The sequence below is a fragment of the Lissotriton helveticus genome, chromosome 3_1, assembly GCF_964261635.1.
Source record: "Lissotriton helveticus chromosome 3_1, aLisHel1.1, whole genome shotgun sequence".
Lineage (NCBI taxonomy): Eukaryota > Metazoa > Chordata > Amphibia > Caudata > Salamandridae > Lissotriton > Lissotriton helveticus.
Window position 1 is genome coordinate 586,181,260 of NC_136061.1, and position 23,761 is coordinate 586,205,020.

General features: G+C 46.8%; 1 protein-coding gene across 4 annotated transcripts in view; it reads left to right on the forward strand.

Moving 5' to 3' along the window:
• The window catches only part of MAP2 (microtubule associated protein 2), a 1,143,712-nt gene that overhangs the window by 616,239 nt on the left and 503,712 nt on the right, over positions 1-23,761 (forward strand). For all 4 annotated transcript variants that reach the window (XM_078680559.1, XM_078680562.1, XM_078680563.1 and 1 more), the window contains one exon: positions 20,273-20,379. The gene's annotated coding sequence lies outside the window, so the exon portion shown is untranslated. The remainder of the gene's footprint in view (positions 1-20,272; positions 20,380-23,761) is intronic.

Sequence of the window (23,761 nt, forward strand, 5' to 3'; positions counted from 1 at the left end):
TTTGAAAAGAAGTGCTGACTCCTTTCAAAACGAGGAATACATGCACTGATGTGTTGAAATAGATGTTAATGATCCTACAAGACTCTCTACTACGTCCCGTTTTGATGTATTTTCCGGGGTTCAGCAAAGTTTAGTTCACTTATGCATTTTGTATTCGAATGGAATTTTAGTTTACTTAAAGAATGTGTATTTGCATTTATACAGCATTCAAATTTATTTTTTGTATCTTTATTGTTCGTTACAAAAACATTACAATCCTAAACAGCTTGATGTCTCTGGTGCAATTTAAATGTGGTACTTGGTCGTGGTTTGTACATCTCTAGAAGGTAGGAGGGATGTGGCCTACAAATCATATAAGCTTCAGTACACCCCCTTGAGATGAGCATAGCAAACTCCAAAGCATTCTAATTGGGGTTCATGCCAAGCTACCTCAAATGATCATATGTAGCCTTTTCTTTTCCTAGTGATCCTTGACATGTGTGTAATTCAAGTCCTCGGCCTGTAGCCCCCATCCCAAAGATTCTCCATATCTGTATCATTAGGCACTGCTGGGAACCAGGTCCAGGGGTGTAGACAATGTTTCTGTCATCTCTGCCCATTCAGCTATCCCCTCTGTAGTTCACTCATCCCTTCTGGCAGCTATGGTGGGCATTTAACCTACTATGGCCCATTCCATTAAATTCCTTTCCCAGGATGCTTCAGTTGGACCTTGAGTATGCATCCAGGGTATAGCTATTTGGCACTTCCCAAGAACCAATGCCCCGGGACTTCACATTTTTACTTCAGCTTACAATTTTTGTGTTTTGGGATGATTCTGAGTACACAGTTTCTGATTGAGGCACTGGTATGGAGGAAGTAATGGGATCAACACTCACCACCACCTTTTCCATGTACTCTGCTATTACTCTACAGTACCAGGTCATATGTATGAAGGGGCTGCAGGCTCCCAGCACCCTGGACAGGAGAGCCTATCAGGTATACCTTTTGGAGTTTCTTAGGGATTAGGTAAGTAGTGTAGGCAATGGAAGTGTGGTAATTTAAATCATGCATTTCATGATTCTTTCTGGACATGGAAGCAAGCTGTGCGGGGTTCTTGTAGGTCTTTTCCCTCATTGTTGCTTTTAGGGTTACTTACACTTGCCTGCCTTCAGGATAGGCTCTAGTTTAGGCAGTGTAGTTGTGGAATTCAGTCTCTGCCTCTGCTAGATAGCTTGGTATATTAGAGACATTGACTTGGTCTGATCCCAAAGGGGTCTTGTGCTTCTGCAAAGGTAAAAACTAGTGTCTCCTGGGTATCGATCTCTTAGCGTCTGGGATACTCTATCACATACATAGCGACTGTCCCAGCCATGATATTACGAGTCCATTATAGCCTATGATACTTTTAATACGGCTGACTGGTTAGCCGTCATATTTAACGGATTATCCCAACCACTAAACTCTAAATAAGACTCTGAGTGTATTACACCCACTATCTATCCCTCTGTGTACTGACATACCTTGCATTACGTGTTTAAATGGTTACAGACACAACGTCTCTGCAAAGAGAGGTCTTCAAACCCTCCTAACTGCCATTTCCCATGATACTCTCTGCTAAAGGTTAGTTGGATCGTGACAGCTCTACCCCTGATCAGCAGCTCGGTCAGCTTCCCATTCACAGAAGTACGCCTTAGCAGCTGTTTTTCCCAGTTATGCCATACTCCAGCCATTTTGTTGCATGCTGTAGCAGGGATGCTATATAGAAGAGTGACCAGACAGTGTCCCAGCCCACCATCCTACTAATCAAGCCTAAATGCTTCCAGTTTAATTCTACTTCTTCTTCCTACGCAAATCAGGAAGCTCCAGAGCCCGTCTAGTTGATTTATTCAAGAGGTACCTCAAGCTCTGTTTTTTTTTTTGTTGAAACTTTTTATTGAAAATAAAAACAAGAAAACAGAAAAACAAAACATGGCAAGGCATTACAATAGAATTGTGTCACCATTCGGCTCGCGGGGGGGGGTACAAACGTAAATCAGATATCGTTGCTACCAGTAAATCGGGGGGAGGGGGGGAAAGGAGACCAGAAGTATACAAAACATCTATAATCCTGCGGAGGAAACATCAGGTTGGGAGGAAGACAAGTCAATATCACATTCCGATATGGGGGAAGCACATATATCACCACGGTATGTGTTCCACTGAGTCCAGATTTTCCCCCATTTGCCAGGTGTGCCACGGGAAACATAAACCGTTTTTTCTCGAAACATGCACCAATCCATGTTTTGTTTCCACACTAGGACTGTCGGAGGCCTCTGGGCGCCCCATAGCTGGGCAATGTCACGCTTGGCGATCATGTTACCCAAGGTCGCCCATCGAAGCTGCGCCAGATTGTAATCATTCGGCTCCCAGACGTTCAGCAAGCACCTCCGCGCTTCAGGCATCAGCCGTACACCCGTAACCTCACTCATTACCGCATGCACGCGATTCCAATAGCTCAGCACAGCCGGACATTCCCAAATCATATGGAGAAACATGGCCACCCTGCCGCATCCACGCCTGCACAATCCATCCGTCGAGAATCCCATTCGCACCAGACGCGGGCCAGTCACATACACCCTATGCAGAATTTTGAGTTGGACAAACCGAAGGCGTGTCGGGATAGCCACCTCTTTCGGGGAAGAGATCGCGGCCTGCCAGTCTTCATCATCGAGCTCCAGACCATCACTGGTCCACAACCCTCGGAGGCCTTCCAACAAGTCAATCCTAGTATTAATCAGTTTTTTATAAATGAGCGAGATAGTGCTATCAGGGACATGCCCGTCTAGTATCCTATCTTCAAGCGGGGATGCTTCCGGCACGTCCGAGCCTCGGGGAAAAACAGACAAGATTGCGTGCCGGACTTGCGCATACCGAAAGGATTCCCTATCATTCAATCCATATTCAACTTTCAATTCCTCAAAAGTTTTGATCCTACCCTTGATCCACATATCATCGACCCTGCTGATCCCTATCATGTCCCACCGATCGAATCCCTTCGATTGCCAAAGTGAGCCAAGTTTATCCGAGGCATAGAGTGGAGTAGCCCGGGTCGGTCTGTCAGCCCATCCCGTGGCCGCCGTAGCCCGATACCACACCTGCACCGCTGTTTTAGTGGGACCAGTAAGAGATCTACCGGCTGACGTCGCGTATAAAGCCCTGTTGTAATCGCCACCGGGCAGCAACCATTTATCCATCGCAAAGGCCGGGTTTAGTGAATGAGCATAGGTGCCGTGGTTGATGGCCCCTAACTGAGAGGCCCAATAATAGCGACGGATGTCCGGGAGTGCGATGCCGCCATCATACCAAGGGAGCGTGAGCTTCGAAAGGGCAATACGAGAACGGCCCCCCCATATCAACTGTCGCTGTAGACATTCAATCTCCCGGAAATACCCAGCTGGTACTACGTCAAGCGTGTTTTGAAGCGCATAGAGAAATCGGGGGAGCGACATCATCTTAAACAACGCCGCTCGACCCAGGGGAGAGAGAGGGAGTCTGTTCCACGTTTCTATATCCGCCCGAAGACGTCGGAGAGGGGGCAACAAATTGCGCTCGTAACGAAGCGTAGGGTCTAGGGTAACAAAGATTCCCAGATATTTGAATCCCTCGAGCACCACCGAGATAGGACATCCGCGTGGCAAGAGGGGAGCATCGCCGGAAAGAACATAAACGCAAGATTTTGACCAATTGATGACTAGACCGGAATTTTTACTGAAAGAAGTCAAAACGTCGAAAAGGACGATCAACGACTTCCGGGGCGACGTAAGGTATAAGAGTATATCATCCGCGTACAGAGATATACGGTCTTCAAATTCCGGAGACCATCTAATACCCTTCAAGGATGGTTCCCATCTCAACCTAGCCGCCAATGGCTCTAAGGCAAGAGCAAACAGAAGTGGGGACAGAGGACAGCCCTGGCGCGTACCCCTACCAAGCGCAAAGGAGGCTGAAACACGCCCATTCACCACTACCTGGGCTAAAGGGCCAGCATAAAGCAGCTGCACCCAACGGATAAAGGCGGGCCCAAAACCGAATTTAGAAAGGACCGCCCAAAGATAAGGCCACTCAAGCGTATCAAACGCCATAGTGGCGTCTAGGGACGCCAAGATGGCCGACTCCGGCAGAGTCCCGGCTCGCGCTAGGACTCCATGAAGGCGCCGAAGATTAAGTGCCGTATTGCGATGTGGTATAAAGCCGGATTGGTCTGGGTGAACAAGATCTCCTATAACAGATATCAAACGAGTAGCAAGAACTTTGGCCAGGATCTTAGGTTCAACATTGATCAGGGAAATAGGTCTGAAAGATTCGCAGCGGTCACGCGGCTTTCCCTCCTTATGGATAACCACTATGGAGGCCAGCCTTTGATCAGGAGGAAGAGACCCTTTCTCTAGGGATTCCAAAAACATCGATCGCAAATACAGCGCCAGTACGTCGGGACGGAGCTTGTAAAGCTCGATGGGGAGTCCATTAGGGCCCGAGGCCTTCCCGGAGCGAATCGATCGGATAGCGGTCGCAATTTCATCAGCCGTGAGCGGAGCTTCCAGTAGGTCCCGCTCCGGGTCAGACAAGCATGGCAGCGAGATATCGCGGAGAAGCAAGCGGGAGTCCTGCTCTGGTCGATCTGACACAGGGGAGTACACTACCCGAAAATAATCGGCGAACCGCGCAACGATCCCAGCAGGGTCAGTGATACTTTCACCATTCGCATCAACTATGACAGGGATAACCCGACTCGCGCATTCTCTCCTATCCAACCAAGCAAGCAACTTCCCAGCCTTATCTCCCACATCATACAGACGCCCCTGCTGTTCACGACCCATCTCTTTCGCAGGGTCAGTCACAAGTGCTCTATATTCGTGCTGTTTTAGGTCTAACAAGTGCAGCTTCTCAGGGGAGGCTCCAGAGTCCAACTCTCCCTCAAGGATGGTAAGTTCAGTCTCAAGACGGACAACCTCTTCCCGCTTACACCTCTTAACATTGCCAATCGAGGAGAGGGCTTGGCCCCGAATGACAGTTTTATACGCCTCCCACAAGGAGACAGAAGAGGACACTGAACCCACATTTTCAGCAAAGTAACGATCGATTGCTTTAAGTAATTCCACTCTAATCTTAGGATCACGGAGGTACCATGGGTTAATCGGGGCAATCCGACCTCCCGACCCCAGACGAGCGTTCACAACTAACCACAGCGGGGAGTGATCCGAAATACCCCTGGCAAGATGTTTCACCTCCCCTATGAGGGAAGCCTGGGAGGAGGGCATCAAAACATAATCTAATCTCGAAAGGCTGCCATGGGCCCCGGAGTGAAAAGTATACTGCCGTTGCCCAGGATGATGTAAACGCCAGCAATCGGTTAGCCCCATTGCCTCCAGGAAGTCCCCCAGCCAGGATTGAGATTTAGCGAGGACACGGGGAGGGTAACGATCACACATACCAGACACTACTGAGTTGAAATCCCCCCCTACCACAAGTACACCCTCGGGCACTCCCAGGATCACTTTTCCCAAATCAGCATAGGTCGTAGTTTGAAGGCCTGGGGGTATGTAAACCGAGAGTAAAGTAATCACCCTCCCCTCCCAGCGCCCTACAATAGCGGCATAACGCCCCCTATCATCGAGTATAACGTCATCAATAGCAAGGGGGAGGGAGGTCCGAACCAGAATGCCCACCCCTCTGGAGCCGGAAGTGAAACCCGAGTGAGCCATGAGACGGTATCCACGCCTATTCATGGCGTGGCACGTATTACCCAGCAAGTGTGTTTCTTGAAGCAAAACCACATCAGGAGACAAGCGTCGTAGCAACTGTAAAACCACCCCCCGTTTAATTCTGTCTCCCAACCCATTTACGTTCCAACACAGAATGCGTAGTCCCCTATCCCCCATCCCAGAATCCACCCCAGGTTCCCCCCCACACCAGCCGCGACACTGCAACACAGCAGATCATCAGTACTATGCCTTGAATAAAACAAAAAACCCTAAACTTGAACCCCCCAACCCCCCAAACCAACATTATACCCCCCACCCGCACCCCTGCGTGAGACTCAAAAGCCACCCCAACTTGCAGTGTGCCTGTCGCCCTAACATACAACTAATCTACGAAAAGAACCCCAGAGGAGGAAGACACACCCGACCCCCTCCCACACCCCATTAAGACAACACAGTAGCGGACAATAGTAGCATAGCATCAAACCACAGCCGAAAGTCAATACGTTGGTCCAGGAGCCGATTCACTCCCTATTCCTGCTCCATCAGGCCGCCCTCCGCTCCACCGGAGTGTTCCGAATTATCAAATTGTTCCTGTCCAGGGGGCAACGAGTCCAACCAGTCACTAGCAGCTCCAGGTTGGTCAAAGAAAAACGTTCTATCATTGTGAACCACACGCAATCGAGCCGGGAAAAGCATGGCATATTTCATGGCTCTGTCTCTCCTTCTCTTCTTCACTCCTTGAAATCCCAGTCGCTGCCTCTGAACCTGTTGGGTGAAGTCCGGGTAGAAGCTGATCGCGGCGTTTTCATATTTCGTAGGGCCCGATGTGCGGGACGCCTGCAGGATCGCATCTCTGTCACGAAAGTTAAAGATTCGCGCAATGATGGGGCGCGGAGAAGCTCCCAACTTGGGCGGGCCACTCGGGATTCGGTGGGCCCGTTCCACTGCAAAAAACTTGCTCAGACCCTTGGGCGCTAGGTGATTCAGGACAAGGTCCTCCACCAGTAGGTCTACTGCTGACGAGTCCGTCGTCTCCGGGACACCAACCAACCGGACGTTGTTCCGCCGTGCGCGGCCTTCAAAATCGTCCAAGCGTCGAGAGAGGTAGTCACGGGCGGATCTCAAATTACCGACCTCCGTCTGTAATTCAGAGAAATCGGCGACAAGACTGGATGTCTTCAGGTCAAGGGATTTGACCTTCTCGTTAGTCTTCCCAAGGAGTAACATCTATAGCAACCGTGTCTAGCTTGTGAGTCAGGGCCTCATATTGTTGTCCCAACGCGGCCTTCATCCCAGCAATGGCGCCCATGACGTCTTTCAACGACGGTTCTTCATCCAACAGGGAGTCATCCCCAAAGGTGGCCGGGGGTTTAGTCATACCACTCGGAGAGCCCTTAGTGAGGGTATAGCGATCCATAACGTTGGACTGCACAGGACCTCCCCGAGTTGCCGGTCTGGTCTTGCGCCTCTCCGCCTTGGGCTTGGTAGTCATTTTAGGTCGTGCGCCCCGGAGGGTATTCTGAGACCTAGTAAAAATGGCGACACTCTATACGCCCGGATCAATTCTGAGAATAGGTGGAGGGCCAGCCACTGATCAAAGAGCAGCGAAAGTCCAGATCACTAAACGATGACGTGGTAGTGAAAGAAACAAACGACCAGGGCAACCAAGGCAAAGTCAATGAGGCCAGACCACAGGAATCGAAACTGAAAGTAGAAGACCGGGCATGGGAGCCTCGCCTGGGCCGTTGTTATTCGATTACCACCCGGCTGGCAGAGAAGGCAAGCCCGGGGCAGTACCATGGAGCAGGCCAGAAATGTTCAAAAGTCCTTATCTTCGGTTCCCGGGGACCAAATCGCAATCTGAAAACGGATAAATGATCAGCCAGGTCACGACCACAAAAGCCCGTCGTCTAAATCAGGATAAGATACAGGATGATCGGTGGAGGTGGCGAAGGTCCGGGAGCTCTGAGCTCACACGACCATCTTGGGTGCGCGCTAAGCTCCTCCTCCTCAAGCTCTGTTGAAAGTATCAACGTCACTGGAGGAAGACCATTCTCGCTACTGATAATTTCTCAATCCGGACCAAGGGGCACATTACGATGGAGGATTTTCCGCATCCTCCGGGCCGGCGGAAGCTACCGCCGGCCCGGAGGATGCGGAAAATCCTCTGCGGACCCACCAAAGACCCACCGCCACATTAGGATGGCTGGTGGGTCCTGGTTTCTGTCCGCCGGAAAAGGCCTAATATGGTGGCGGTGTCTCTCAGACACCGCCAGACATATTAGGATGGCTGTGCAAACATGCTTTTCCGCGGCTGATTCTCCGCCGAGGAAAAGCATGTGGATCTTCACCTCGGGGGCCCGTAGCGGGCCCCCTGGGTGAAGGGGGGGGGGGGTGGGGGGTGCACATGAGGGGTACCTATAGTACCCCCCTCCCTTTGCGTGCACGAAGCGGCAGACACCGCGCGGTGCCTGCCGCTTTGTGCATGCAAATGCACTGCTTTCATTTTTTACATTGCGGCGGGTGCTGCTTCAAGCAGCACCCGTCGCAATGTAAAAAATACACATCCTAATTGCCGTGGAGGGACCGCCGCTGCCCATGCGGGCCCAATGTGTGTAAACTCCTGCATCATCCGTCCCATATTATATTCATATTGTTTTTGGCTTTGTGTGCCACCTGCATTCCTAGGAAACATGTCTGACTCCCATTGGAGCCCTATGTCTGGCCAGACATGCATTGTTAGATTTACTATACTTTCCAAAAGGAAATCAACAGTGTCCCCAGTTGGTTCTCAATCCAGAGAACAAACTAAATCCATCTCAGCATCCTCATACATAGCACTTTAACTCATAAATGTCATGACGTCTTAGTTTTTAAGGGAAGTATGTGACTAACATATTAGTCAATCTTAACTCATTTCAGCTTTAATGTTTAAAAGCAATTTCATAGATTTTTTAATGTAATTTTATGGCCATATGATGGTGAGTATGTTCAGCACATGATATTGGTTGTGTGTGTGGAAGTATGCTGGGAGTGTGTTGATGTATGTTCTTCCTTGTGTTGATATATAATGGCGTATGTTGTGGTTTAGGAAGTTGATTGTGTGCACGTATGTAGCTGGGTGTGTTGTCTGTCTTGTGATGTTGGTTGTGTTGACATATGATAGTGATGGCTTATGATTTATTTATTTACTTAATAAAATGGCAAAAATATTTTGCTAGCACTAAATTGAAACAAAATGGTACAAAAGTGTCAATATGGGTGGGAAAAGGATATCAGCCACATGGGAGGGGATGCATTTGTGTATGATGGTCGGTGTGTTCGAGAGTCTATTGCTGCATGATGGTGAGTGCACCTCTGCCTCTTCAGGTGCCGCTTTTTGTATCCACTGCCACTTCTCTTTTTGCCCTACACCTCCTGCAGCCCCTAGGAGTGCCCCCCTTTGTAGCAACAGTGTGCTGTCTTGCCCCACCCCTGATTGCACCCTGTCCACCCTCACTCACCAAGGAGGCCCTCTGTGTACTCACAACTTACACTTCATGTGACCTTGCACCCAGGACTTTAAGTGGGATGAAAAATCTGGTGGATCTCTGAAAGGGGCGTGGCTTAAAAACACGCAAGCTAAAAATCTGTGCTTAGCATAGTGTGCCCCTGACTGGTATTTTGCTGCCTCTTTCACTGCATCCAGATATATAATACATCAAGTAACATTGCACCTACAAGCCAGGACTGTTGGCTTTGTCAGTGGTAAGGGAGAAGGTGCGCAGTCTTTTTTAAATAGTTTGTTTCCTTTTTAAGTCTTTTCTCTCGCCAGGGGTGTTGTTTTTTCCCACAACTTCTTTTTAAAAACATTGGTGTTTACGTGAAGCATTCTTCCTGCAGAACAGTTCTCATTTAAAAACGTATGGTTTTCACATAAAGCTCTTTAGTGCCCTTGGGTCAATTTCACGCTATATAAACTGCCAGGAAAAAAAGGAAAACAGCATAACGTGACCTTGGCAGGCCCTGGCTGGATCATATGTCCTTTTGTGCAACAGCATGTAAGCTTCATCGTTGCCTTGAATACATAAGCATACAAACACATGATGGGCAGAATTCTTCCCTCCTCGAGGACAATGAAAGTTAATGTCATTTGTAGTGAACACGATAATAATGTACTCCGCATTATATTAGAAATTGCTTTGCCGTTCTGCACAGTGTGTTGCACTGTTAAAAGAGACACCCTTCCCTGCAGCAAATAACATTATTTCTTCTAGCAGCGTGATCAGAGAAGGCATTTCAGCGAAACCAGCAGTCACCCAAGGCAGAGGTTTCTGCCCTGAGGGTGCAGGCAAAAATGGAGAGCCGGATAGGGACCCACCTCAACGCCTGCTTTTTAGGACCCGGCCCACTTAAAGCCCTGCTTGCACCATGTTATTCCCCCTGCGGTCCGTGTGTGTCACCCTGCCTTTACCTGCAGCGCTTCTGTGCACCCCTTTGTCTCCCCTGCACCCTTCTGTCTGTTCTCCGCCTCCCCTGAATCTGGTCTTTATGCCTCTGCCCCCTGCAGCCCCATGTGTGCCACACTGTCCTCCCCCGCTGGCTGTCTGTGTGCCCCTACGTCCCCAGCCACCTCAGTGTAATGGCGTTGCCTGCCACGCAGCACATATGTGGGCCCGCCCCCTTCCAGCCTCTCTGCATACCGTCCTGGCCTCTCCGTTCCCCCTCCCTTAGCCTCACTTTTATGTGCTCCGGGCCCCTGCAGCAGCTCTCTGAGTCCTGCCCCTAGTCCCTGTGTGCCAACTAGCTCCTGCTGCCCCCTCCAACCCACCCCACAGTTATCCTGCTTTCCCACACCTCCGTGGAGCCCCGCTCTGTGCCTCTGCTCCCACGCACGCCTTGATCTATGAGGGAGGGTTTGATTAAACCCCAGTACCATTTTTTCAATCCCATCAGGAAAGGCTACTAAAGAAAATCACCAGGAGATTTCAGGGTTGTTTCTTAAGTGCCCCTAAAACTGTGCTCCGTTTGTACGTCTCACCTAGCGATGCAGCGCATGCGCTGCTCGCTATGGCGAGACCTATAGTTGTCGGTTTTGCTAGCGAAGGGGGACAGTAGATGGCACGCGCCCGGACAGGCGATGTGTACGCGCATGGACTCCTCTTTGCCATGCCTTCACGCCCGGACAAGAGATGTGCACACTTTTGCTGTGCGGGCATGGCGCTTTGGTGCGCTTTCACTTTCTTTACGGCGTTTCCTAGGTTTCCTAAGCGTTGCCTAGTCCTGCCGGCTGCCGTTCCCTGGAGCTGAGTGGCCTGGAAGAGCCTGGTTAGCTTCTAGCCTGAGCAGCCTCCCATCCCTCATGCCTGCCTGAGTGAAAGGTTCACAGGCCGTTTCAACCCCGCTCTTACGGTCGTAGGGCCTAGAAAGAGTATCATTGACGTACATAATTGAGACTGGAAGGTGGCGTCAGTGCTCCTCCAGAAGCATCAAAAATAACTTTTCACAGATGCCTCTAGCACATTTTTTCTGCCATTTTTCCAAGCATAACAGAAATTTTACCTTTTTATATTTAACAAAGCTGCATCTGTGCTCTGTTTTTTTTCGAGAATGACAATTATTTGAATGTACCCAATTGCGATTTCTTAGCTTAACATATTTAGATAGCGCAATTTTTTGCCCTTTCTTACGATTTCTGTTTTTTCATTATATAATTTTTTCTGGAGTACGTTTTTTGTTTTCGATTTGGTACATACGAAATAAATAGCGATTTTACAAAGACAATCGATTTGTGTATTTTGTAATACAAGTGAAGGCATATTCTTTATGCACAATATAAATATTTCGCGTCCCCGTCCATTTAACTTTAACTTTTAGGAGGGGAACACATTTTGAAATCTATCGACCGGTAAAAATCTCTTCGAGTTACAGACCTGAAATGGCCTTTCTCTTGTATGGCTTTAGAATTTTAAAGTCGGAAATCGTCAAATAAAATAGTTAACTTGTTTACTTTCTAACCAAAAATCAGAAAACACTTACATAGTAATCACTTCATAATCTGCACAAGAACGCCAATTATTACCATTATTGGTTTTGGAAATAGTGTGTTGCTTTCAGCATGGCGCATCTTTGAAGTGAAGATATAACATGCTCTTTCTAGAGTTGCTTGGTTTTATAGTTGGGGGCGAAAACCTGGTGTAAATTTAAGCACAGTGAAATAAGCTTGCACTGATGTAGGAAGTTAATGATTTCTTTTTCATTTTTTCTTCTCTGGGGAGACACAAGGAGAAAGCAGCAACCGATTTCTGAAGCCTTCAATTGAAGTGACCTCTCATGTGAACTCTCCATTGATGTAAACATTTTCTCAAGATGGGTCGAAGCCGGGCCAGCAAATCTGGAGAGTATTAGTGGCGTTAGATTTTAAGACGTTTTGGGACATCTGGGTAAATTGTCTGAAGGCTTTTCCAGCCTGTTTACCGTCTTCCTAGGTTCTCCTATAATGGAGGGCAGTGGAGTAGATGTCATTTTCTAAAGCAATTAGTAAAGCACAATATTGTCTATGCTTTGAAGGCAAAGGGATAAGTTTAGATTGTGCCCTTTGGGAATGTTTTTCTTGTCTTTCTTGGGTATTGATTCATTCACCCCATCGCATCCTGATTAGTACTTGGTCACGGTTTAGTTAATATCTAGGTAGGGTCCAGACATTATTTAGATAATTTAAGGAGTTTGGAGGTTTTATTTATATATATGTAGCGCGAACGCGACCCGAAAGTATCAGAGCTCTTTATATAAGCACCAGTTGCGTTACAGAAGTACACATTCATTTTTGTCAGGCACGGGGAGATGGTGATTGGCCCAGAATCACTGGGTGTTGATCATCCCTGCCGAGGCTCGAACCCGGTTCCCCAGCTCTGAGTTTGACGCTCTAGCCCTTAGGTCACATCCTCTCCCCAGGATGGAATCCCAAAGTAACATATGTACTACAGTAAGATTCGTTTGTCTATGGTTTTTTGGTACGTAATTTTAATTTCGACCTTTACCGTCTTTATAACTCGTGTTTAGCGATACGTTTTAAAAAAATGTCTCATTGTAGAGGAAGTAAAAGATGCCGCTGTAACCCAATTTACAAAGCAGTGCAGTATGTTCATTTGTGTTGTGGAATGAACATAGAGCTTCACACACCTGGCAAGCCACAGATCATGTAAATCACCGATCAACCTTTTACTGCTTTTTAATGCCCATCTAGAGCTACTCTAAAATAGGGCCTATCTACAGCATTGACTGATGGCTCTGTGGGAAAATATGTGAGCCTTGTATGGCACTTTGGTTCTAAAATCAAACATGGTTTTGTGACAGACATCTCTTTTGCAAACTATATGGCAGCACAAACCACATTAGGAACTATATTCTATGGAAACAAAATGCTTTCTATATATATATCCTGTTGGATATATAGCCTCAACAAATTATGGTTTTACATTGAACCTGAGTTGGCAGGTGCTCCTAAGAAACAAGCATTTACTATGCAATAGGTCTCAGATTTACGCGAGTTTAAGCTATTGTCATTGTAAATGAAAATGTCTTTTATTTATGTTTTAAAAACCAATGCCAAAATAAAAGGCATAGCCATTTACAATGCCAATAGCTCAAACTTGAGTTACTGCGAGACCTATTGCATTGCAAATACGTGTTTCAAATCTCTCAGTATGTTCGCAAGCATCATGAGAGACGTTTAAAAGAGAGAGCAGAGGAAGGAGTTTTAATATAAGCGCCTGAGACCCGGCTAATGGGGCAGTCGAGGCTTTTTTCCCCACTAAGCTAGTGTGTGGGGGTGTTTAGTAATACCTACCGCCTCCTTGCAGAATGGCAAGGTGTTAGATCTGGGTGTCTCTAGTTGGCAATGGTATTCACCCATGTCCAAATAGAGACCCTTACTTCTTAGTCAGGATAAGGGGATTACACTCCTTAATAACCCCTGCTCACCCCCTTGGTAGCTTAACACAAGCAAACAGGCTTTTCTCAAAGACAACAACATCCTGGACCTATCCCAGACCAGTTTCCGCAGCAACCACAGCTCCGGAACTGCCCTCATCACCGCCACAGATGACATCAGGACCCTGCTAGACAATGGAGAAACAGCAGCCCTCATCCTCCTGGATCTGTCAGCCGCCTTCGACACAGTCTGCCACCACACCTTACGCACACGCCTACACAACGCCGGAATCCAAGGGAAGGCCCTGGACTGGACCACATCCTTCCTCTCCGGCAGAACCCAGAGCGTCCGCCACCCCCACTTCCACTACATTGCCACCGAGTTGATCTGCAGCGTACCCCAGGGCTCGTCATTCAGCCCGACGCTGTTCAATATCTACATGGCACCCCTCGCCCACGACGCCAGTCAACACAAACTCAACATCATCTACACCGACGACACCCAGCTGATCATCTCCCTCACCAAAGACCCTCACACAGCCAAAACCAACCTCCACGAAGGAATAAAGGCCATCGCCGACTGGATGAGGAACAGTCAACTAAGGCTCAACTCAGACAAGACGGAGGTCCTCATTCTTGGGTCCACCCCTTCGGCCTGGGACGACTCCTGGTGGTCGACCACACTGGGAACCGCCCCGACTCCCACAGAACACGCACGCAACCTGGGGGTCATCCTTGACTCCACCCTCACCATGACTAAGCAGGTCAACGCCATCTCCTCCTCCTGCTTCAACACCCTCCGAATACTACGCAGGATCTTCAAATGGATCCCCACTGAAACAAAAAGATGAGTCACCCAGGCCCTCGTCACCAGCAAGCTAGACTACAGTAATGCCCTCTACGCAGGAGCATCGGCCAAACTCCTAAGACGGCTGCAACGCATTCAAAACGCCTCGGCACGTATGATCCTCAACATCCCTTGCCGCAGCCACATCATTCCCCACCTGAGAGACCTACACTGGCTCCCCGTCAACAAGAGGATAACATTCAAGCTCCTCATCCACGCACACAAAGCCCTCCACGACACCAGCCCAGCGTACCTCAGCAGATGACTCAGCTTCTACACCCCCACCCGCAAGCTCCACTCTGCCGACCTCGCCCTCGCCGCTTTCCCCCACATCCGAAGAACGACAGCTGGAGGCAGATCCTTCTCCCACCTCGCCGCCAAGACCTGGAACACCCTACCCACAAACCTACGGCAGACCTACTTGCCTTCAGAAGACTACTCAAGACCTGGGTCTTCGATCAGTAGCAGTGCCCCCCAGCGCCTTGAGACCCTCACGGGTATGTAGTGCGCTTTACAAGTGTCCTGATTGATTGATTGATTGATTGATTGATTGATTGATCTCAGAGGCAGTGTGTTAAGCATTTGTGAATATACACAGTAATACAGTGAAAGCAATACAGATGGGCACAACACAGGTTTTATAAACATAAGTATTCTTTATATTGACTTAACACAAGACCACAAACGGCAAAAATCCACAATACTATACTTAAAGTTGACTTAAAGATGATAAAAGTTGCTTAGTTCAAGTTGATGATAAATGTGACAAAGTTCTCAACAAAGTACCTGGATGCGTAACGCAAAATGAACAAAAGGCTTGCAAAATGGGAGATGCGTCAGTTCCGTGATCCGAAAGAAATGATGCGTCGTGCTTCAATGCTTGAGCAGAGTAGGGGATGCATTGTTATTCTTATCGGTGCGGGGTTGATGCGTAGATTCTCGGCTTGCGGCCCGGTTGCAATGCTCAAGATGGCGCCTCAATGCGATGCGATGATCCTGGTGCGATGCGAGAAGATGGCGCCCTTGATGCGATGATACGATGACGAGGCATAGACACCCTGGCAGCCTTGCGACAACTCTGTACTTTGGAGCCGCAACAGGCCCTGCGACACGCTCCTCTGGTGATGCGATGGCGACTCTCTCGATGGCGTCATGCTTCTCCGGTGATGCAACAGCAGGCAGCTTTGACGAAGACACGCTTCCTGGGAGATGCGGTGAAGGCACGCTTCTCCGGTTATGCGACGATTTCAGCTGCGGCGGCTTCACGCTTCTTCACGATGCGTCGCACTTCCAGCTCCCAGCGACACACAGGTTTTGGCAAACAGAATTCCCTGAGACTTCAACAGGAGGCAAGCACAAGTTCAAGCCCTTGGAGAATATTCTGTAGATGATGAAAGTCCTTAAAAAGTTCCTTCTCCTTTCCCTTGGCAATAAAGAAACCACTGCAGGCCAACATAGCAAACAGCACACTGGCAGAGGGGCAGTCCAACTCCTGCAGCTTCCTTGGTTCTTCTCCTTGTTTCCAGAAGTGATCTAAAGTTCTTGGGACTAGGTCCCAATATTTATACCCCAAAATCCTTTGTTCTCTGAAGGCAGATAGGCCTCTGCCTAGTCCAAACCAGTTCCTGATCACTTTGTTTACATGACTCCTTCCTTCCTTTCACAGTGCAGGGCAGAGACATCAGCCGCCCCACAGGAGGTGGAGCCAGCACAGAGGAGGGAAGGCACAGCTCTGGAGCACTTTGTTGACATGATTCCTTCTCTCCTTTCACAGTGCAGGGCAGAGACATCAGACACACCACAGGAGGTGGAGCCAGCATTGTAGAGGGAAGTCCCAGCCCGGTTCAGGTCCAAGGTGCAACTCCTCCCTCCCATCTAGATGCAGATCTCTCTATTCACCACTGGGCTGCCCCAGCCTGTCTCCTGGAATCCCCCAGCCCTGTCACTCAAAACTCCAGACAAGGAATACACAACCTAGCAGAGGCAAGCCTGGACAGTTAGGCAAGAAAATACCTACTTTCTAAAAGTGGTATTTTCAAACACAGAATATTAAAAACAACTTTACTAAAAGATGTATTTTATCATTCTGAGTTCAGGCATACTAAATTCGAATTTCTACCATGTTCCCTGAGTCAGTTAGGATTATAAGAATGTAATATTCTAACTGCCCATTCTGGCCTATGGAGAACAGGTAGCCTTGCAATAGTGAAAAACGAAAATAGCTGTAATTCACTATTAGGACATGCTGCACACACCAGGGCATCTCCTACCTTATACTTCCAATACACCCTGCCCTTGGGCCTTCCATAGGGGATGTCTGATATGAAGCAAAGGGAAGGTTTAGGGACATGGCAAGTGGGTGCAGTGTGCGACCATATTGGAATGTGGGTGCACTTGCCCAATCGACATGGCAGTCACAAACTGCACACAGGCCTTGCAATGGCAGGCCTGGGACACACTTTGCAAGCTGCTTCTGTGGGTGGCACAACCAGTGCTGCAAGCCCACCAGCAGCATTTGATTTACAAGCCCTTGGCACACATGGTGCACTGTACTAGGGTCGGACAAATAAATCATATAACCCAATCATGGAATCACTAATCAGTACATCAATTTATCATATGGAGCACTTGCACTGTGGCCCTGAATAGCAGTGGCACAGTGCCCAAAGCATATAACCAGCAAAAACATATCAAAACAGAGGAGGCAATCAGTAAAAAATGTAAGGGAGACTCACGCCAATGATGCCAGGTCTAACAAAAGGGTACTATGTGCCAGGCTCCCTAATTATCTTCCTGGGTGCTTTTCCCCGTTGGGGCTCGGGAGGAGAGTGTGAGCTATTACCGGCCTTGATAAGTAGTCCCATTCAGAAGAGGGCTCCGCGGCCAGTGAGCTTTGACATGTCCTACTGTGGTCCACACAGAGTTTCAAGCCAGGGAGAGGCAGGGCAGCTGCCCCCGTTTCTGACCCTCTTCCCCATTTATAAGGTGTTATCTGGCAAGGTAGAAATGAGGTGTGTGTGGAGCTGCAGATGCCAGGGATTGCCTAACGTTTGTATGATTTATCACTAAACTGATGGAACAACGCCTTCATCTAAAGTGTATTTGTTCTATCACTTCTTTGTGTTAGTATGCATTTGTATTTGAATATATGGTTCTGGTGATATGATTACTACGTTTGCTGTTATGCGCATTACGTATTATCTATACCCTCACTCCTTATACCCCAGTGTTTTATTGTAGTGTGGGTATTGTATGTGGTTATTCATGGTTTCAGCATTTCAATGTGGGATTCTGTCCATGCATGATATTTAATGACCTCAGCTGTAGTCCCTTGCTATGAGCATTAATAGCCAAGTCGGTAAGGCCCATACATTATTCCAAGTGTAAATTCCCATAGGCTTTAAGTCTCAATGCATTAACAAACATTAGTGACCCCAAGTATTAATGACTTTACACAGCTCTTCTTTTGAATATTAATGTTAGAGGGATATTTGGTGCCCCCATTGTACCCCATAGCCGGGTGGTATTTGGAAGCACAAGTCTTGCCCAAAGGAAGGGTTTTTTCATAGCCTCACTACCTTGCCCAAGGGAGAGGGGTTCTTTACTACCTTCCTCCCTCAACTGCAGGGAGAGGACTTCAGCTGCCTTCCTGCCTTTCCCAATATCGGAGATTACTAACCTGCATGCCAACTGCCCTCCCCCCACGGGAACAGAGAATATATAAGTCTACTTCCTCCCTTCCTAGGTCCAGAGGGTTATGTACCACTAACATGTGGTAATAAAAGAAGGAAGTTCCTGGCGGCTCAAAGCTGCCCTGTTAAAATTTCAAACAGACCTCTGGAGTTACCAGCTCTCCTCGGTCAGCGCCATCCCCTTTTTTGGGGGGGTGAAGGAGGTCTTTGGCAGATAATAGATGGAAGGCTACCAATGAACCCCTGGTCTTGGTTGAAGGGCTATCAAATCTCCCTCCCTACCCTTGCCAAACCGGGTAGGGAAAGGTATTTGGGAAAGGTAGAAGGCTGCTTAATCCTGAAGGTTCCCACCCAGCGCCCATTCCGTGCAGGTTAACTTTTTTTAGCAGTATTATTCCATCAAACTTCAAACTCTGATTGCCCGCCTGCAAGGCCACTCACTTATAAATAACACACCATTGCACCCTTCTGTGCTGCTTGAGTGTGTTTTTTATTCCTCCCAATGTTCTCAAACATCCGGAGTTTGATCTGTGAACATCTTGATGATAGCAATAAAATTTATTGAAAGCAAAATGGTTTCCTTCGGAAGGTAGTTCAGAGGGTTTGCAGCCAATTAGATTCCCTGAATTCTGAATAGATTATAAACATTGGAAAAACGTCAGCTTACCACAACTTTTTTTGTTTCTTTTAATTTTTTTCTAAGTTCAAAAGCATGTCATAGCAACATACTTAACATACGCTGCATACTTAATTAACACATGCATTGCTACTGGTCCCTTACATTTTCTAGGCGGAGTTTGCGGAGTTCCGCCTACCACGAAGTGCAAAAAAAATTCCGCCGCACTACATGGAGCTCCGCAAGCAGCGGAGTGGATTGGAAAAGATGCTGTTTGCTAGAACTTTCAGTGTGGTTGTTTGTCAGGGCTGTGAAATTATCGCAAACGGCACCATGCATAGTGGAACTGGGCGCAAGCAGGCACTGCTTCCTTTCTGCCGCATGAGTAGATTTTCTACCCGAGCAGCAGCTTTCTCAATGCGAACAGACTGTTTCTCAACACGAGCGGTCATGAGCATACACGGCCACTCACATTGAGAAATCTGACCGTCCATGTTGAGAAATCTCGCCTGGCTGTTGATTTCCCTCGCGCGTGCTCGCCAACTTGACGTTGATGACCGCGAATGAGGAAAAATCTTGCTGGGCGGTGTATTTTGCTCTCTCGCCAGCTTGATGTTGATGAGTGCGATCTCCAGAGTTCCGTGAGCTCTGCGTAACGCAGAGTTACACATAGTGCGGAAAACTTTGCAGACTCCGTGAGCGGAGAAGAGTTCACCGCCCAGACTTACTTACAACTTGAAGTCGGCTGAAAAGACATAGGCACCACTACATGTCTGTGAAATATGTCTCATGTCCATTGAGGTATTTTGTTATATTCATGCAGAAATGCTTGTATGGAAAGTCACATGTGTAATGTAAAAGTGATTTGTCTGGGGCCCTCTTGTAACTTTGCCTCTTCGAGACCAAGCCGAACTGATATGATAAAACCAACACCTCAATTTCAATGTAGTTTTCTGTGGTTTGGTGCACACAGGTCAAAAAAGGGGTGAGCAAAGGTACTAATGATGCAAAACATGTTCTCCCTACGGAGTGTAGTGTCAACCTTAACTGCAAAGGTGCAAAAGGTGCTTCTTGGTAATATTGAGAAGAATGGGACAGAGAGGATTTAAGGCACAGAAAGAGGCATGGAGAAACGAGGGATGACGTGCTGCCTTGTGGAATGCTTAAAATATTGCGTGCCATATAGACAAACATGAATAAATATGGATATGTTTATTTTTTGTAATGGTAACGCTAAAGAATCATCTCTTTAAAAAGTTACACTCAAACACTCATCCATCCTCCACCTTCTCTTTTTCTCGCTTACTCCTGACTCGGATCTGTTTTCAACCTCAATGTTCCTAAGCCTAACCCTACTCCTCCCACCCACCATGCAGCCCCAGGCCTCCTCCCCACCCCCTCCGCGTTCCTGACCTTTGTGCCACTAGTTATGTTCAGTTACTCGAAAACAAATGATTTATTTTCTTTATTGATTTTTTTCTCCTAGGAAAAGCAAAGTGGGGACTGGATTGTGACCGCCCCTTTTGCTCGGGTAGGGCTCGTCTGCCCTGGTTCCTCAAAGACAGGACTCGGCTGCTCTGTGACCTCAAACCGGTAAGGACCCTGCTTAATCCCATAGCCTGGCAGTGTTTCTATGGGAAGTCACCCTAAGAGAGACTGAACTATATGAACAATACTCAAGACACGTATCAAATTTGTCAAAGAACACACATTTTGTCTTAAATAACTGCTGATTGATAATTAGATGATCGATAAACCAGTTAGCTGTAAATTTTTCTCATGTTAGCATTAAAACTATCTATTTTTTTTCCAAAATGCAGAAAACAAATTGTAGCTCATGTAGAATTCCTGCTTCCTGTTTATACCTTTCAAAACACATTGTGAGGTGACTGCATAAATGGTCAGAATAACACATATTAGAGCAACAAAGTGTTCGAGAACTGGACTAGAACATCATGTTAATCAAATACTTTTATTTGGATTACAATTACAAACAATAAAAACTATACTGCATGTAAAAACTATTTTAAAAACACTTCTAGCAAGTAATGTGGTGGTATCACAAGCCGTTCATCAAAAGGGCAACAATGTCTTGCTTACGCAAGTATAAAAGCTCTGCAGGAACTTATGAACCGTTTTGTGCTCCTCATGAAGGATTTATATTTGACAACTAATTATGGCAAATCCCAAATGATGGCCGTGGGCCCTGGTAAAAAGTTCGTTGAATAGACTCACTTGTAACGGGCAGCCTTTATTGGGTGTAAAGGAGTTTAGCTACATGGGACTTACATTTTAACTCGGCTGGTACATGGCACTCACATGTGACTTCTTGCCGTTTAACGCTTGGAAGGTCAGTGGGTGCGGATCTTAATCTCTCCAGTCCATCTCCCAAAGGAAGCATTTCTCCATTGCTAAAAGTTTACACTGCCCAGTGTATCCCTGGAGCAGTATATGGGGCAGGGGTCTGGGGCTACCATAAAGCTTGTCTACTTAAGATTAAGGAAAATCACATTTGTCGCAGGATGCTACCGCTCCCCGACAGCTTCCACAAATATTATCCATGCAGAGCTCGACCAACAATATATCAGGGATACAATCCACCTGGCTCCTTTGTTGCTTTGGGCTGGCGTTTGGATAAACCCCCAAGCCAAACTAAGCAGGGATGTCATTTTGGATTGTCTCACCTTAGACAAAGGACACTCCATCCTTTGGCTGAGGTATGTGTCAGTTACTTTAGAGGCCTTGGCGCTGTCTTCTCTCTTTCTATCGCCTACATCCCTAAAGAAAGAAGACAAATTATTGTTTATCTCCAGTTCTGCGAGTATAGAAGATTTGCCTCAGAGAGCATGAAAAGTAGCTGGGCCTCAAATTAACTAATAGGGAGCGATCTCTGCGTTTTCGGTTCAGGGCTGTGACTGTATGGCGTCTTCTGTGCTTTACTGGCCCTTGTTTTAATCTGGGGAGTTCTGCCCATGTGACAAACTCTCTGAACAATCTTTGTTACACTATATTTTTTTGTGTTTACTATAAACAGGCACACACACACTTTCTTAAGCCCTTTTCAAAAAAACGTGGTTGCCACAGGCGGAATGAAGCCCTACAGCACTTGCAATGGTTAAACACTTTGACCACCTGTCTTGGAATATGCTCCTTTTTTAAATCTGCAATCACCATTAGAGCTAGGAGGACGATGGAGGGCTAGTACATTTACAGTTTCTATTAGTGGTTCTAACTTTACATTTAGTCATTTCAATTACTTATTAGAGAATATTATGTATTTAATTTGTTAGCTGATATATTTTTTGATTGGCTTTTCTGTTGAATTATAGATTCTTGATTTTATTGATGCTGTAATAGTGGTCTCTTCTTTTTACATAATGCTGTTTTCAGTTTGCTGTGCAATGCTGTGTTCATCTTGTGTCTTTTATGGCCTGACAGGCCGAATAAAGTATCATTGAAGACTGAAGATTAAAAGTGCAATAAAATGTTATCATCAATTGTATCAACTCCAGATGAAATTCCTTTAGATACGAGATTCTTGGGTTTTGAGGACAATGCATCTTAACATCATGTGATTTGTAGTTTCTAGTTCTGCATATTTGGAGGGAAAAGGCACTTCTCCTAGAGATAACCTTCTATGACCCTGTGGCTATCAATAAATGCAATTGTTCATGACAAATCAACAACGATAGCATTCGTCAAGGGACAGGCATTCATACTTTTTTTAATATATATGTTTCTAGACATTAAGTACACGTTTTCTGACTAGGGTGTAGCTAACAGATGTATTAAGTCTCAAAAAGCACCCTCCCAGATAAATTCAACCCATCCGAGCAATGTCATTTGCTGTAAGCTTTCGTAACCAAGCCGGGAAGCACCACGTTTTTGCTCGGGTGTTATACCAGCCTAACATAACTTCTCAGGAGGCCTAAGAGGCTTTCGTCCTCAACAGTAGTCGTCTCAGAAGGCAATAGTGTGGTGACATGTATGACCCACCTATTAGTTATTTCAAACGCCAGCTGTAGTTCTAAATATCGTGTGAGGATAGAGTTCAGTATACAAAGTGCTTGCGCCACTCAACAATGGCAAATCACCTGTTCTTCTGAAGCCACCATGCTGAGATACAGAGAATATTTCAGGTCGTAGGCTGTTATCAGTGGGTAGATGGAGAAGTTTAATGGAGTTAAACTAGGCCACACATTGTGGTCTTGCAAGGGCAGTGTTAGCCTTGAATTAGGCTGAACAACTGTGCTTTAAATCCTTTACGAGAAACAAATAGTAGTACTCAAAGAGAGGTTCAAGGGCAACAAAATTCAGCAAAAAATGTAAGACTGGTCACCTACCTCCAAAAACACTGGTCCTTGTCTTCGATTGTCTTTGAGGTTTGTAGCTAGAGAATGCTCATCTATCTTCACAAAGAAGCGCTAAAAACCAATATCAGTGGAGCTCATGAGTATGGTATAACTACAATAAAAAAGGGCCAGCAACCATTCGGCCGAAGTTTAGTGGGATGGTTATCAAGAATCTGTAAAGGATCTAACCTCTGGGGTGTTGAAGATGGGTTCGTGAATTGGCCGCGCTGCTCGAGAACTAAGTTTTTCAATATATAAATGGACGGCTGCAGATTTAGTGACACCTGTGGACCAGAAAAGAAAATTTAAATTGAGAAGGCATAAAGTGAGACTCATTGATGCGAAAGAGATGCATTCATTGAAGTGAACCTATATAAATATAAGGCGATTATTCACTACACTCCAGAGCGCTTTTTCCTAGGAATAAGATAATAGAGGTTATACCTACAATACCATCCATGAAAATAAACGCAATTCAAGGAGGAACAGCATGATTTAGGTATACCCTACAGTACCATCCCCGACATCACTTGAAATCCAAAGAGAAGGTGTTTTCCTAAATAGACTAATAAGGATATCCACACAGAGTGTAAAAAGTTTTTTGAGTAAGATTGGGGATTCTG